The sequence below is a fragment of the Puccinia triticina genome, chromosome 3A (genome assembly GCF_026914185.1).
Source record: "Puccinia triticina chromosome 3A, complete sequence".
In the NCBI taxonomy this organism is placed as follows: Eukaryota; Fungi; Basidiomycota; class Pucciniomycetes; order Pucciniales; family Pucciniaceae; genus Puccinia; species Puccinia triticina.
In genome coordinates, this window is record NC_070560.1 from 5348586 (window position 1) to 5365749 (window position 17164).

Here is a 17164-nt window from a genome sequence, read left to right on the forward strand (position 1 = left end):
AGGCGAAGTCGCAAGGAGCTGGAACTTCAAACGAGATCCGCCATTGCGCAGCAGCTATGCAATCACTGCGCAAATCTGAGGCAGCCATCGGAATTGCCACATAATAGGGGGATTCAAAGTTGGCCATGCACGACTTGCATGCACTTTTGCAAGTTGGTGTTCAAGGCTTTTATTGAACACCAAATTCCAAAAAAACATTCAAGCAGGCTTAGGGGGTGTAGTACAGTGTGGCTTGCATGCACTTTTGCAACTTGGTGTTCAAGAATGAACTTGAACACCGACTTGCAAAAGTGCATGCAAGTTGCATCTGATCAACTTTGAAACCCCCTAATGGAAGACTTCCCGTCGGCATTTAGAGAGCTCTAGATGCCCCTCTAACTCCTAAATTAAGACCTCTACCAAATCAACAATCAGTGCACATGAAAGTCATGAGCTGTAGGGTTAGGAAATCATTTTCCCTTCTACCAAAAATTATGAGTCTGGGTATGTAAATTGAGATCTGGGAGGCTCCCAGACTTGACGGGAAGTCCTCCAATAGGGGGGTTCACAATTGAATTTTACTAAACTTTGGAGCCAAATTTAAGGCCTTTATGAACAAAATTTTAAAATTTTGGGAAAATGCACAGCAGCAGGTGATATTGATGAATCAGTGCAATTTATCAATTATTTAAAAAAATGTTCATAACCACCTTAAAATGTGTCCTAAAGTTTTGTAAATTTCAATTGTGAACCCCCCTAATGGATGACTTCCCGTCGTTGTCCAGAGAGCTCTAGATGCCCCTCTAAATCCTAAATTAAGACAGCTATCAAAAACTCAACCAGTGCACATGAAGTTAATGAACTGTAGGGTTAGGAAAACATTTTCCTTTTTGTCAAAAATTAAGAATTTGGGGTTGTAAATTGAGATCTGGGAGGCTCCCAGACTCGACGGGAAGTCCTCCAATATGTATGGTGTTCAAAATTTAGGGTGTTCAAAGTCTAAATTACCTCCTTGGAGGGGGTTGCATGTAAATGAAATTTCATATATCAGGCATGCTGTTCTTTGGCACATGCACCAAGATTTCAAAGCTTTGCCAGATTTGGAAGGAGTCACCAGTACTTTGGTCAATCTGACACGGGATCCCAATGCTGTTGCAGCCAGCACAACTGCCAATGAAGCTCTGGACTGGAATTCTGTAGAATTTATACAAGATCCCAAAAATTGCTGGCACAAGCAAAGTAGCAACCTGGGATTAAAATGCAAAAAGTTTAATAAAAAATCCATAGATTATATGCAGTTTTTGCAAGAAAAATTGAGAGAACAGAAAAGAATAACAGGAGGAAATAATTTTTGCCCATCATCATGATAATATCCTGCTATGAGCTGTAGCAGGGATTTCCCTATGTATCTTGTCTGCCACATGTACTTTTTGGCTGATTTGTGGGGTTGAGGATCTGGAAAGGAATGCTGATGAGGATCTTGAGGGTCAATAATAATCTGATGAGTAATGAGGATAAGGATCTGAGAATCTTGCTGGTTTCCTTTTTGGATCAGAGGGCTTCCATGCCTCCCCATAATCTGACTTCAAATTTTGGACTCAGACTCCAGGGAGTGAACATGCCATAGATGTGTTCATCACATCCATAACTACAAACAACCTCCTCACAACACAAACAAAACACAACGCACACAAAGAAAGATCAACCACATGCACAGCAAAATGAAGAGAGTAAAATAAAAAATGAATTCAATGGATGGAAGAGTCATAACCAAACCACAGCCACATCAAAAATAACAGAGAAAAATAAACAACAATCATCAATAGCAAACATAAAATCTTGAATCTTGAGCTTGAACTTAGAGATTGATGATATTGAGGGCTTGATATTCATGATAATCCTATTTATTCGTAATCTTGAGTCTGGTGCATGATGTTGGCATATTCAATCTTCATCTTGCACTTGAAATATGGACTGGCTGTACCAATTTGTGCACCACAGCAGGCATTGAAGCGGACAAAGGCTGTGGGGGAACACATCCACAAATATGTTTGCCCAATCAGGATGGGAGGACCTCACCCTCATTAGTCTCCACATACAAGGACTGAAAAAGGATGTTTTACTGGCAATTTTCCTAATGGATACAGCCTTTGCCACAGTGGTGGAGGTGTCCAAATTCCCCTCACAAGTGGAAATCACAATCAGCGGAGCAGAAGTGGCACCATTGGCCCCTCCAAAACAAGCCACTATAAAAGTAGGACAAGGGAAAGGGGATGGCCAGGATCACAGATATTGAGAACCAACTCCACCAACTCGTGGATGGAATGGTAGCAATGAACAGAGTCTGGATGGCAGGCAAGGGAGGGAAATGGCGGGCCAAGTTTCCAAAAAATGGAGGCACTCAGGAAAGAAGGTTGTTACTTTCCTGAGTGCAGCAGAGTTTTCTTTTAGTATTGGTGCTAGTAAAATGTTAAGAGCATTCACATTTGTTCACAAAATTCTTGGGTCAAGTAAGCCCAGGTTTGTGGGCAGGTAAGCTGACCAAGGCTATTAGGGTGGGCAAATATATTTGTTGGGTCAGCTTCAGGCTAGCTGATATCAGAAATTCCCCAGCCTGAGGTTAGATTTCAGGTTTAGGCTCACTAAATTTAGCAAGCCTAAACCTGAAATCAAGCCTGAGGCTTGTTGACCCGGGGTTAGCCTTGACTAATCACTACAAAAAAAAACTCGAGAAACTAATGTCAGTTGACATGCAGTTACCATGCTAGTACTTTGATCAGTACCTGGGTTCTTCCAGGGTACTTCCAGCTTGCTTCCAGCCTAGCTCAGCATGGCCAGGTGCCAAGCCACAAGGCACAGCTGCTCAGTGCTCAATTTTGAGCACTGTGCCTCCAGGTGTCCTCAGATACTCAGCCTTGACAATGGACTGCACAAGTCCATGGTGCGACCTCATGGCAGCCTCCCTCCCAGCAGAGAGGCCATCCACATGGGTAAAAGCGTGAAGCCCGTCGACCGGGAGCAACCCCTCCCAGTCGAGTCCGGTCATCGAGTGGGTCACTGTGCCGGTCATTGAGAGGGCACACAACCCACTCAATGACCAGCACACGCCGGTTATCAAGTGGGTACACAACCCCTTGATCACCGGCGCACGCCAGTCATCAAGTGGGTATCAATCCACTTGATGAATGGCACAGTCCGGTGTAAGACTCAAAAGGTGTCGTGAGACCCTTTTGCTGAATGGCGAAAGGTATGGATGAGGTGCAAGCTCTGACTTTCTGTATATCAGAAAACAAGACCACCAAGGTAAGCTTGGCAATTTATTTTGTGATAGGATATGTTTGAAGATGAGATATATAAGAGGATTGTTTGTCAATGTCCAAGGTTGATGGGGTTACTGATGTATGAGTTAGGTGAAGGTGACTTGATGTCTCAAGTGGGGCTTGAACCTAGGTCCTTGACCTGGAGGTATATAAGTTCAAAAAGTGAGGAGTGCTGAGGGTGAGAGGGAGCTAAGCTCAACCAGGAGTGGAACCGGGGACTGGTTACTGGTGAAAGGTGTGTGACTGAGTGGTGATATAAATTCCAAATAAAGTGTGAAGGATATGTGAAACTGAGTGGTGATATGAACTGATGACTGTGATATGGATAGAGGATAATATGAGTGGTGATAAGTGAGTAGGGAATATAGACTCCCGGATGGCATGAGGAGGGAACAACTGGCAGGCAGAGGCCTCCTTATATAGACAATGATGAGGGAATTTAGCTCCAGGGGAGCAGCTTCAAGGGGATTTGGCTGGTGAGAAAGTACAACTGAGGGAATTTAGCTAGTCTATCTACAATGCGTCCCTTTGATATGCAAACAGGATCATATATATTCATACACGGATTTTCCAAGATCAAAGATATGCAAATGGGAAACAAACATATGCAAGGGAAAATAGGAGGTGAGGACTGATAAAAGGAAGGAAGAATGTTGAAACTCGCACTCCTTGCGCTCTTTCCGCGCTCTCCGCACACTCGCAGCTGTCCTTGAATGCGAAGACGCAGCAGTCATTCGGCAAATCAGTATCATCATTATTAACCTACATCCGCCGACTGACTACTGTGTCAACCGCTCTCCCTTCCTTTCTATCTCCATCATCGGTCTCTCATTCTCGAACCTTATCTTAAAACTCTTTCCATCCGCTCCCGATCGATCACCACTTCAATCCTACTCGACCTCAAGACACTTCTGATCAACACTCATTCTGTCGATTTTCCTTACTCCCTCTCTCCAAACGATTCCGGGAAGCCTTAACTTTGGACAGCCTTTCTGGCTTCCAACTTGGTGAGAAATGCCTCTCCGCATTTCTGGATCTCAATCTCGATCGGCCTTCGTCCTCTCAGCAACGCTAACGACCCTTATCTTCTCTTTCTAGTTCCTTTTGTCTTAAGATCGTGCCTACTCCTTTTCTTCCACTTGTTGATACTGTTTCCTATCTTTTTGGGGTTTGTTGATTTCCGCTTTTTTTTTTTGTCTCCTTCATTCCTTCCGTCGACTAACTCACCATCATCATCACAGATAACTCTCAACAACATTATTACTCTCTATCTCCAGTTGTCCAATCTTCTCACATTCTTGTTCCATCAGGGTTGGTCTTATTTCTATCTCCTTTTGCTGTTTGTTCTTGTTCTTACTGTTTTGTCTCCAGTTCTGGTTTTGGTTTCTTGAAATAAAGTCTTAGGTCCTTTACGATTAACAGTCAAAACCGAAGACGAGTCGTTTATGTCCTCCAAAGAAACCAAGGACTCTCCACCTCAACCAACCCTCATCAAACCAACAAACCAGACACCTGCTATGGCCACCATCAGTAATCGTTTGGACAAGGTTCCTTCATCCATACTTAAAACCGTGATCGAAGGAATACCGCTCCTAACGATGGACAACTACACTCACTGGAGAATCAGAGTTATTAACTTTCTCAAATTGAAAAAGGCGCTTACGACTGAAGAAGAAAACGACTCTCTCAAAGCCATTATTGTCGCTAAGCTCGAATCCAACGTTCAAGCTAATGTTGTCAATGCCGCTAATGAATCCGACACTAAGAAGACATGGTCCTCAATTGTTCAGTTCTTCGCATCGACTCAAACTTCAAACAAAGCTCAAGTTTTTCAGGCTTTTCTTCGCTCGCCTTACACTCCGGACGACATTCCCGGATTCATCACTACAATGAAAACGTTTCAGTCCCAACTCATCGAAGTCGGCTGGAAATTTTCTGACGATGCAATCGGCCACATGGTCATTCATAAGTTTCCTTTTGACATGTCAGATATTGTCAATCAGATTACTCACTCTGACAAAGAACCAACTCTCGATGTCGTGATCAATCATCTTCAAGTTCATGAAACTAACGTTGAAATTCGCGATGGGTCATCCGGAACCGGTTCGAAATCTAATCCTATTACTCTCTTCACTGACGATTCAAAGAGATGTTGAAAGAACGCCCACAATATGGCCTCTGATCATGCAAAAGAAAACTGTTGGATGCTCTATCCGAACAAGAGAACTGAATATCTACTCAAGAAGGAAAAAGAGAAGGCAGCTCAAAAGTTGGAATCCTCTGTCAGTAGCTTTCACTCATCTCTGTCGAATTTGCCACACTTGTTTATCTTGGATTCAGGATCATCCGCTCACATGACTTCAAACGTTCATTTGTTTCACACTCTAGAACTCAAAGATCTAGGTTGTGTTCAAACTAGTTCCTCTCAAGATCAACTTAAAATCAAAGGAATCGGATCGATTTGACTGAAAAACAAGTACGGCGAAATCTTTCTCAAACAAGTTCTCTATATTCCCAATATTGTAGTAAATCTTTTGTCAGCTCGCTGTTTGATTCTTGAAGACTATACTGTTCATCTCAATAAAAATTCATTTCAAATCCTAAAAAACAATGAAATCAAAATGACCGGCAATTACGTTGGAAATCTTCCTAGTCTTCTTTTTGAAAACATTGAGCCCTCGTGTCATCTATCCTCAGCTGAGTTTCTTCACAAATCACTCGGACACGTGAGCTATCATCGTCTAAGGAAGAAACTCGGTATTCCAATGAGAATTGACAAAAGCTGTGAATCTTGTGCAGTCGCAAAAATCACCAAAGCTTCCTTTAAGTCAGTTCACAAACCTGCAGCGGTGCCGTTCGAAGAGATTCATCTTGACCTCATTGGACCAATCTGGCCGCCGTCACATGAGGGACATAAGTACATCCTTACTCTGGTAGACAGTTGCACACGTTTCTGCGCTGCCATTGCTATGAAGCACAAAAGCGACACTCCAGAAACTCTGTCCTTCTTGTTGGATATAGAGGCTAAGCAATTTGGCTATCACCCTTCAATCATTCATTCTGATCGCGGATCCGAATTTCTGAACTCGAGCCTCGGCGAATATTGCAAAACTCATCTAATCAAGCAACGGACATCGGACGCATACACGCCCCAACAAAATGGTCTAGCCAAGAGATTCAACAGGACAATCCTAGAGTCCATGCGGACAATCCTAGAGTCCATGCGGACAATCCTTGAAGACTCCTCGCTTCCACGAAAATACTGGAATGAGATTGCTCGTGTCAGTGCTCTTACTCTCAATCAAATACCAGGTCATCGGTCAAAGAAATCACCTTTCGAACTCTTCAAAAATCGATTCCTTCCGATCAATTACTTCTATCCTCTTGGCAATAGAGTCTCTTATCTCATACTTCCGGAACAATCTAGTTCCAAGCTCAAGCCAAAAGGGAAAATTGGGAGACTCATTGGCTATGTGGATGAATTGCGGTCCTACAGAATTCTCTCAGACAAAGGAAAAATCATTGAAACAAAAAACGTTCAATTTTTTGAATATCAACCTCCGACTTCCAAAGAATCAGATTGGGATCTTGACATCAATGAAAATTCTGAAGAAGAAGAAGTAATTAATCAAGAAGATTCCGAGGATTTGAGTGGCAGTGACGACGAAGTGGCTGCTAGTCTAAATCCAATACCGTCTAGCAGGACTCTTCGAGACCGCACCAGTCGAGTGAAGCCTCTCAAATATTCTTATCTTTCCACCGATCCGTCCTCTTTCAAGAATGCAATGAAATCTTATGAAAAAGTTAAATGGAGCCAAGCCACCAAAGAAGAACTATCTAATATCGAACACCATGAAGTTTGGGAAGATATGTTCGACACTCCAGATTCTTATCTGCAGACTCTGTGGATATTCAAAACTAAACCCGCAACTCTGTCTTCTGATGAGCGTAAGAAGGCCCGACTTTGTATCCAAGGTTCTCTTCAAAAAGAAGATGATCACGGCAATACATTTGCTCCTACTGGAAAGTTCACTTCACTTCTGATCATCCTTATGTTTGCCATCAATCAAAAGCTTCCAATCCGTCAATTTGATGTTAAAAGTGCATTCTTATATGCACCGTTGAAGGAAGAATTATACATAAAAACTCCTGAAGGATCATCCAGGAAATCTCCATATCTTCGTCTCAAGAAATCACTGTACGGTCTCAAACAAGCGCCAGCCAATTGGTATGAAACTTTGACTAAGTGGTTCAACGAGATTAACTTTCATCAATCGGCTTCAGATCCTTGTGTCTTCATTCATCAAGACAAGTCATCCTTCATATTCTTTCATGTCGACGACTTGATTGTAGTCGGTAACGTTGATGTCTTCGAAAACCTTTTTCTATTGCGGTTCCCGAATTCCTCAGCACATGATCCCGACACCTTACTGGGAATGGACGTCGCTAAATCAGACAACTCAATCTACTTGTCGCAGCTGAAATTGATAGACAAAGGACTCAATATGCTTGGTATTGCCGACTGTAAACCAGTCAATACTCCTCTCTCTGTAGCCGTACAACTAAAGCCCGCTACTCAAACTGAAAAAGAAGAATTCTTGAAACTTAACATCAATTATCGGACATTCACCGGCATTCTCAACTACCTGTCGTGTCGCACTCGACCCGATCTCGCACCTGCAGTATTGATTCTTTCGAGCTTCAACAATGAGCCTGGAATGACACATTGGAAGGAGGTTATACATTGTTGGAAATATGTCAAAGGCACCCGAGAACTACGACTGACTCTTCGTCCTGATCCAAGTAAATCACGCTCTCTACAACACTACACGGACGCCACATGGGCAGATGATATCGAAACACGACTATCAAGAAGTGGCTCAATTTGTTTCTGGAAAAATTGCCCCGTAGCGTGGAACTCCAAGAGACAACGAAATATCACTTTGTCCTCCACTGAAGCAGGACTCAACGCCCTCGCCGATGGAGTTCAAGAAAATCAATGGATCAAATACCTTGTGGAAGAACTTTGGAACAAAAACTTAGCACCTTCAACTTTTCACATTGACAATCAAGGCCTAGCGGAAAAGCTGAAGAATTTTGGTTCCAACTCAAAAACAAAACACCTCGACATTAAAATGAAATGGCTCAGGGATCTAAGAAACAAAAATGAAATTACGGTGACTCTAATTCCCTCAACCGACATGATAGCCAATACTTTAACAAAAGCAAGCAACGTCGATTCACTGGAAAGACTCCGAGAAAAATGCTTCCTAGTTCATTACTCACCAAGTTGAGGGGGGTGTTGAAACTCGCACTCCTCGCGCTCTTTCCGCGCTCTCCGCACACTCGCAGCTGTCCTTGAATGCGAAGACGCAGCAGTCATTCGGCAAATCAGTATCATCATTAATAACCTACATCCGCCGACTGACTACTGTGTCAACCGCTCTCCCTTCCTTTCTATCTCCATCATCGGTCTCTCATTCTCAAACCTTATCTTAAAACTCTTTCCATCCGCTCCCGATCGATCACCACTTCAATCCTACTCGACCTCAAGACACTCATTCTGTTGATTTTCCTTACTCCCTCTCTCCAAACAATTCCGGGAAGCCTTAACTTTGGACAGCCTTTCTGGCTTCCAACTTGGTGAGAAATGCCTCTCCGCATTTCTGGATCTCAATCTCGATCGGCCTTCGTCCTCTCAGCAACGCTAACGACCCTTATCTTCTCTTTCTAGTTCCTTTTGTCTTAAGATCGTGCCTACTCCTTTTCTTCCACTTGTTGATACTGTTTCCTATCTTTTTGGGGTTTGTTGATTTCCGCTTTTTTTTTTTGTCTCCTTCATTCCTTCCGTTGACTAACTCACCATCATCATCACAGATAACTCTCAACAACATTATTACTCTCTATCTCCAGTTGTCCAATCTTCTCACATTCTTGTTCCATCAGGGTTGGTCTTATTTCTATCTCCTTTTGCTGTTTGTTCTTGTTCTTACTGTTTTGTCTCCAGTTCTGGTTTTGGTTTCTTGAAATAAAGTCTTAGGTCCTTTAAAGAAAAGTGATTCATGTGCCGTATGCATTATGCCAAGTGCGGTAGCCAAGAGTTGAGTCTGTGTGTGAACCTACTCGGACTGGTGCGTGAAAGGGGTGATTTGCGTATCTTCTGATCCGGTAGAGATATGAGGGTGGTTTCAGTGGGTGACTAGGGGTTATTTTGGTCCTAGATTCCATTTCTGCTGTTCATTTGGCTTTATCTTGAGGCGTTTTGTGAGTACACATAAAAGTTTGAATTTTTCCTCCTACAAACACAGGAATAATGACCACACCGGTCATTGAGTGGGTACACAATAGAGATGGCACTGGGCACCCACCACACTTCAGCACATAATTCTATGTGCTTGTAGGTACCCATTGCGCGTGTGCAGCTCCCTGCATGTATTTTTACTAAAATGGAACCCCTGGCACCCGCCATGGGCGCCTTCAGGAGCATAGAATTATGTGCTGAAGTGTTACGGGTACCAAGTGCCATCTCTAGTACACAACCCTCTTGAAGCCAGTACATGCCGGTTATCAAGTGGGTACACAACCCTCTTGATGCCGGCACACACCAGCCATCAAGAGGGCAAACAACCCACTCGATGACCGGCACAGTCCGGTCATCAAGAGGGTACACAACCCTCTTAAAGCCGGCACACACAGGTTCTCACCAGGACTTTTTGGCATTGAAATTGACCTATCAGTTCTTCTGTTTTATATCCTAGCTGCAATACCAAAATTCACCGCCCTACCTACAACACTTCTCCAACCAATCTCTCAAAGCATGTTGCTAACTGCCTCAAGAAGTTACACAAAGTGAATCATACAACTAAACTGGCCGCGCTGGGCATATCTGGAACCAGGGATATAGATCCGCGAGAGGTGAGCTCATCCTTTCCCTTCTCTTTGATTTAGCTCAGTAAGGACTGATATTTCTGATCTAAAAGGTCCCCCAGCTCTGTGCAATCTGGTGCGCCAAAACAGCTTGCCCTTTCTCAGCTCTTGGCGAACAGGCGCATCTAAAACATTTGGCATCCAGTGGTAATAAATAATATGCCAACCCAAAAGGCGGTATCCCTTTACATTGGTGCAGGAGTATATCATCCACTCACTCAAAGTTTGTCATTTTCTCCGGTTCATTATCAATACAAGTTTCTGATTTTTTTTGGTTACTAGAATCATGAAGGTGCCATGTACTTAGGCCTTGATGCCTGGCAGTCGCCAAATGGGTTTGATATTCTAGGAACGGTGATATACCGCTTGGTTTGGGGTGGATCTGGCGATTATGAATTGGAATCAATGCCCCTTGACTTCGTTAGGTTAAAAGAAAGACACACCAGTGAGTATTCGGCCGAGACCGTCCGTCAAATTGTTGAAAAATTCGGGGTGCAACACAAGGTAAGCTCCTCAGAGTCACTCTTCTCATCTTTTCATTGGCTCATTTACTTTTCCTCTAACAGATTTGTGGAATTGTAACCAACAACACCACAAACAATCAAAAAATGGTAAATGAGATCAAGAAATTCAAGTGGACTCGGTTCAAAGGCAAGGTGCATTGGGTTCAATGCTTTGCACATATATTAAATTTGATTGTACAGGTGATTTTGCGGCGTTTTGGAAGCTACAACAAGGAAAGAAATACTGAAGGCGGGGGATGCAACTCTGACAAAGACAAAGAATTGGATGACTTGGATCAAGATGAACCAGAACATCAGATTCAACTGTATTCCCAAACTTCTGTTTCCATTATTCTTGCAAGTTCAGTTGATCAATTCTTCATCTTCCATAGGTTTCGTGAAGATTCCATTATTTCAGATGATGAAAAAAAAGACTTCCCCAATGATTCAGCTAACCACAATATTGCTGCCGAGTTGATCGAGGAAGACGAGCTCGAACTTGAAAATGAAGATATAAATGATCTGAGTGATGAAGACAAATGTGATGCATACACTTCCCAATCATGTAAAAAAACCTTAGCAAAGGTAAGCCATCATCTCCTGATATCAAAATGCTGAGTTCTCAGACGTGTTTTACTACAATTAAATACATACCTGGTGCCTCACCCCGGTCGGCAAGGCGGTGTTGTCTTCCGGCCAGGGCGTTGTGGAGCTGGGTGTCCCCTGGCGGCGTTGTCGGTGGATTCCCAGCTCCGACCAGGGACATGAGGTTGATTGGTTGATCCTCCTCATGACCAAGTTTAATCATACTTTTGTTTGAATGTTTTAATAATAGTTCCGAGCAATCGCACTTAAGCTGAAAAAGTTGCCAAACTCCAAGGCCCTTTTTGTCGAGATCTGTCAGGAGGAAAACTGTACAAAGCCCCATAGTGTTGAGCGGGACGTCAGGACCAGGTGGAACTCAACTCTGGTGCAACTAACCAGTATCCAACAATGTTCACCGGCCATGTAAGTAGATATCTATGCCGGTCAATCAAAAAACACTAACATTTACGCTTTTTGTGTGCAGTCTTGAGTGGCAAAAAGATAAGCAACACGGTACTTCTCGAGCATATCACATCAACCAAAACAACCTTGACTTAGCACGCGACCTGGTTAACATACTAGAACCGTTCTATGACATAACTTAAATGGTCTCAAATCGCGGTGGGGCACACATATCACAAGTTGTTGTCTTCATTGACCAGATCACCAGCCATTTATCAACCATCATTTCCAAGCGCAATGTGTACCCTCCGGCCTTGAGGAACTCATGCCGTGCAGGCCTTCAACTTACAAATAAATATTACACCCTCACAGGTTGCTCACTGCTGTACCGGGTTGCTATGAGTGAGTATTTTTTCTACTACAATTACCATAGAATGTCTCATTTATAAGTTTGTTATTTGCAAGTTCTTCATCGTTCTTTTAAGGATGAATATTTTAAACTAGCCAAGTGGAAACCCAAGTGGATCTCAGAAGCTTTCAAACTTGCAAGAGAAGTGTGGGAAAATCAATACAAACCTCAAGTTCAGCAAACAGTTAAAAACAATCCCCGCGCAAAGGTGAGTGAATTGCTCTTTTTTTCTCTGTCAATTTTTGGTTATTATCTAAGCAAACTAACTTTCAATTCTCTGCTCACCAGCCTCACACTGGTGTTCTTGCCAGGCTGAGTGGGGCCTCTGAAGCACGCACAGGGAATGTGTCAACCGATCCACTCAATTTGTGGCTTGCTGGAGGGTTAGTTTTGGATGATGAAGGGCAGCCGGTAAACCCCCTAAAATGGTGGATTACCCAAGGGCGTGCAGTAAATACTCATGGAGGTCTGCTCCAGATGGCATTGGATGTCCTCAGCTGTCCCAGTAGGGATATTCCTTCTGTTTTTTTTTTTTTTAAATCTGACCAAGTTTTGTCTGCAACAGCAACAACAGTCAACGTTGAGCAATCATTCAACTTTGGTAGGGACTATGTTTCAGTCAGGAGGCACCATCTCAGCAATTTGTCTCTCACGCAAGGAATGGCGGTGTGGTGATCCAGATCTGTTGCGTGCAACAAAACTGCCAAAACCTCAACTCACAGCCTACAATACTAGCATATGATAGAATATTATTAGAGAAATAGATTCTACATACAAACTTAACCCTAGTCACTCACTTCAACTACCCAGATAGCTCTTCTAGTTTAGAAGTTAGTTACAATTATAGGTTTAGTACAGGCCATACCCAGGTGGAAAGTCATATAAATCATAAAAGGCATGCATATATAGAAGAGTATAGTTAGATTTACTAGTTAGGCAGACCTCCACTATTAGCTACAGATCACCTCACGCAACCTGCGCGTTTGGAAACTGCATTGACTGGGCCTCCACTCAACAAACTCAACAGATTTGCGCGGACCTTACATCGATGCATGCGGTCAGAAAGCCTCCACTTTGGCAGTGCAACCAACCTAGGCGGCCTTTGCCTTAAAAAGTACAAATCACACATTGTCATGCGGAACATCAGTTTAAGTTATGCACCCCTTGCAGAAGGCAGTGCAATCCACAGGGTCACCACCAGCAGAAATGCCTCGAGTGCAGCCCTCACCAGCAAAAATAACTCAGAAAAGAATATATAAGGAGGCCCTCCTCCCACCATTTTTACAGCATCACCCAGGCACCCCAGCTCAGTGGTCACCAGTCATCATTTTGCCATCATCACGGAAGACACAGTCATCATACATTAACATAGAAATCTCATACCACACTCCATCATCATTTCCCTCTGCTGAAACCATTAAAAACCCAACAAAACATATTCTCACTTGATTATATTCTTTGCCCATCTCGCCATATAGAGGTTGTATACACATCTTGTACTTGTTAAAACTGATCTAGGTCTGATAGAGACTACTACATACAAGTTTTCTCCGTCATAAAAGTCACGCCACAACAATAAATAAATTTATTGTCAGAATTCTGTAGTATAATAGAGGGGCAGGTCTTTCAAACCACCCGTAACAGTAGTATTACTTAGCTGGAATATCATATTGTTATTTCCCCCTCAAAGGACTGCCAACCCATCCCAAAGGAGTTCTCACAGCGGTCACTTTCTACTCCAAAAACGGCAAGATTCCGAGTGGGGTGTTGCATGCATGGAAGGTGAAACAGACGGCTAAAGGAAAAAAGAAGGGCAAGGAGAAATCTGGAAAGAATAAACAGGATATTTATGTGGTAGATAGCAAGTAATTATTATTTTGAATAAGTTTTCTATAAGAAAAAAAAACAAACAATGGCGGGTACCTGCAACCTGCACCCGGGTACCCGCTTTGGCGGGTGCGGGTGTCTGATTTGAGCTGAATTTTAGGGTAGTACCCGCACCCGCAGTGGGTACCCGGGTACAAAGTGCCATCCCTAAACGGATTACATGACGTGAGTATGGTGTTTTGTGTGTATGTAACTGAATGATGGTGTCTTGAAGGGGTTGTATCTCCTGATCCAGAGGGGTTTAACGTGTGTTGTCCATGGTGTACTGTGTAGTTTTGGCCGTAGAATCCAGTGGTGCTGCCATATTAGTTTATTTGAGAGTGTTCATATGAGAAAAAAGGAAATTTTGAAATGGGCTAGATGGGTAACCATAAAGCATACCACACCAATGCGGATGCTCTTAGGCTAGGCACAGATCCATGTCTGTGATCCACAGCTGTGCAGCATATCATCTCCAACCCGGCTTCCCCTCTGCCCTTAATGGTCATATCTCCCCCCGCTGCTTCACCCACTAACAAAATATGGCCCAACCACATAAAAGACTCCAAAAAGGTTGGCAGAAAAAAACTGGGCCAAAGGAACCACTCATGATTCAATCAACCAAGGGGAAGGTTGCAAGGAATAAAAACAGGAAGAAGGCAATTCAGATGGCCCAATTTCAGCAACAGGACCTGAATTAAGGGCCTGTACCATAGGGCATGAAAATTGAAATTTTCCAAATTTATTTGCCTCAAAATTTCTTGAGACAAAAACTGAGCCTGGCCAAAATTTAGGCTTGAGCCCAAATGTGAAGAATTTCAACATTTGAACCTTCCGCTAGTTTTCAATTTTTGTGTACAGGGCAAAAAAACTTGTAATTTTTCAAAATTGAGGCCCATGGTACAGGCCCTAACTGATGAGCAGCATCTAGGTAAATCCCTCCAGTTTTTTTGACTTTCTAATCAGCTCACCAATCTCCTTCCTTACCTTGAATAGAGAGAGGAGTGACTTTCAGCCACTCTGATATCACCAGAGGAATGAAATGAAAACTTAAACAAGCTTCATTGCTTCAAAAGTGTATTGAGTAGCAGGTGACCCAGCAGGTGCAGGTGTCTGACTTGTTCAAAAACAAGCCGCAGGTACCTGCACTCAACGGGGTACCTGGGTGCATTGGGGCCATCTCTACAATAATGTTGTTCAAAGTTGAAATCATAAATTTTTCAAATCATAAAATCATAACACTTTTGAGGGATAATTTTTTATGTACCATTTTAGAATCATTGCTCTGATTTGAGTGATTAGCCCGGTTCACATTGGGCTACCACCAGCAAGATCTTAATTACAATCAGCTGTGTTTAATTTAATTTCTTGCTGAAAGTTGGACTCCCATGGCCTTTTTATCAATGGTGAAACTTGGTGGCCAGCTTGGTACACAGGGCAAGTCAGGATTTTCTTTGTGTTAATCAACAAACTAAAGATGTATTTCTAATAAGCTCTTCTGAAGAAATACACACAATAAAAAGAGAAGAAAAAGTAAATATACCTAAAGGCAAGAACAACAATGATGATGGCGCGCGAGAAAAGAAGACACCGGACACGAAGGGACACAGGACACGAGGGGACACAAGACACGACAACAGGCTAAAAAGAAAGTAATGTTAATGTTTGATGACCACGAGGAGAATTATGAAAGGGATCAGTCTGAACCTACGAGTCGAATGAGACGGTTGATGATTTGAGATCAGAGTCGGCGAGTCGATGAGAGAAGGGATATGACACAATGGTCAGGTAAAAGTCGGCGGTTTGTTGGAGGAAGGGATGAGTCGCAACAAAGGCGAAGATAAGCTAGGAGTGATCAGAATCACGATAAGATGGAGTCAACCAATGATGATGTCAAGGTGGAGGAACAACTTTGAATATAAGTAATGTTAAAAGGCAGATGATGAAAGCTGCAGGTTCCCCGAGAGAAGAAAGTGTAGTCGAGGAAGGAAGGAGTTTATATATCAAAGATAAGAGGTCTGAGCGGAGTTCTTGCAGGGAGATTTTTGAGAGGACCGAGAGCCGAATGACGTCAGAGAACCAAATGACGTCAGTTGAGACTGGGGCCGCTAGAAGATCTAGAGGGATGTCACATGAATATCAACACCCCCCCTTCCCTCTAGTCGCAAAAGGCCTAGGGATTGAAGAGATTTAACGAGCGCCGGCCGAGCCACTGACTTTGTGAGGAAGTCAGCCAGCATTTTGTTGGTGGGAGTGTACTGTAGGAGAATCTTGGAGTCCTTGATGACTTCGCGTATGAAGTGAAGTTGGATTTCTACGTGCTTCATCCGCTTGGCGTTAGTGTTCGCTTCGAAATTAGCGACCGCAATACACCCTTGGTTATCTTCATGCACAACGGTGGGAGCATCAGACAAGGTGATGTGAATCTCATGTAAGAATTGACGGAGCCACAAGATTTCACAGGAGAAGTCGGTGAGCGCGCGATATTCTGCTTCACAAGACGACAGCGAGACAACTGGTTGCTTCTTGGTTTGCCAAGAAACCAGATGATCGTTCATTTGAGAAAGATAGCCGGTGACCAAGCGTTGAGTTGCCGGACAGTTCCCCCAGTCAGCATCCGTATAACCATTTAAGACAGAAGGCAGACCCCTGTTATATACCAGCGCATTGCCGGCCGTCCCAGACAGATACCGTAAGACATGAATGAAAGCCTCCCAGTGTTGAATCCCGGGAGCCTCGAGAAACTGAGACAGCGACGAAACCGCATACGAGATGTCAGGACGCGTTGCAGTCAAGAGATAGCTTAATGCACCAACTGCGCTTCTGTAGTTGACACCCAGAGACTTGAAACAATCCTGATCACTGATTGAGGCCTTATCAAGATGAAGATTGGGAGTGAGAGGAGTCGACACGGAGCGACAGTTGGTCATGCCGTATAAATCCAGCACAGAGTTTACGTAATGAAGCTGCGAGAGAAAAATTGCTCCGTCTTCATGTAAAATCTTAATACCCAGCATCAAATCGGCTCGACCCATGTCCTTCATGTCAAATTCTGCATTAATTTGATCCTTGAAGGGTTGAACATTCTTGCTGAACACTGCGAGATCGTCGACATGAACGAAAACCCACACCGGAGTGTCGCCCAAGCGGTAGAACACACAGGGATCAGAAAC